Here is a 506-nt window from a genome sequence, read left to right as displayed (position 1 = left end):
CATCCCCAATTAGCACTTCCAAGAGAGCGTGAGTTCCTAAATTGGTATTCAAGCTGATATTCCAATCCTTATCTGTTGCCTTTTGGTAGGCAGAGAGAGGGATATTTATATATTGCCGCTGCTAAAATTTCTCGTCGTCGCCACGAGAATCCCAACTTCAGCTCGAGTCCGTCCTAAATCAGTTTTTCCTCTCCGGCCATACCTGTCTTTCCCCTTTCACTGCACTCACTCGTCACCTTTGTGTTGAATCCATCACTAAATAGTTTGTGGACTCTGAGTGCATTCTCTCCCCTTCCTCTTCCCCGGGTCCCTGTAGCTGGACTCCCATCTCTGGTGTAATTTATACTTCCCATTTCATCTCCCTTTTATTCCCCTCCCCCGGCCGTGCTGTGGGATCGGGCTCTTCAGAGACCCATTTATCAGCTGTCAGTAAGCGCTTGCTGAGTGCTTCCCTCTCGTAGTCCCCGCTCCCTCCCCACGCCGCCAGCCCTTCCCTCCTCCTGCAC

General features: G+C 51.0%; 1 protein-coding gene and 1 long non-coding RNA gene across 7 annotated transcripts in view; one reads left to right on the top strand and one right to left on the bottom strand.

Annotated features, from left to right (window-relative positions):
* The window catches only part of SOX6 (SRY-box 6), a 374,497-nt gene that overhangs the window by 3,876 nt on the left and 370,115 nt on the right, over nucleotides 1-506 (top strand). The gene's annotated exons all lie outside the window — the stretch shown is intronic.
* LOC108444779 overlaps nucleotides 1-506 on the bottom strand; it is a 2,120-nt gene that overhangs the window by 875 nt on the left and 739 nt on the right. The gene's annotated exons all lie outside the window — the stretch shown is intronic.

Source organism: Corvus brachyrhynchos, unplaced genomic scaffold, assembly GCF_000691975.1.
Source record: "Corvus brachyrhynchos isolate BGI_N302 unplaced genomic scaffold, ASM69197v1 scaffold62, whole genome shotgun sequence".
Taxonomy (NCBI): Eukaryota; Metazoa; Chordata; class Aves; order Passeriformes; family Corvidae; genus Corvus; species Corvus brachyrhynchos.
The sequence above is the reverse complement of the archived record's forward strand: the minus strand, read 5'-3'. Positions and strand labels throughout refer to the sequence as shown.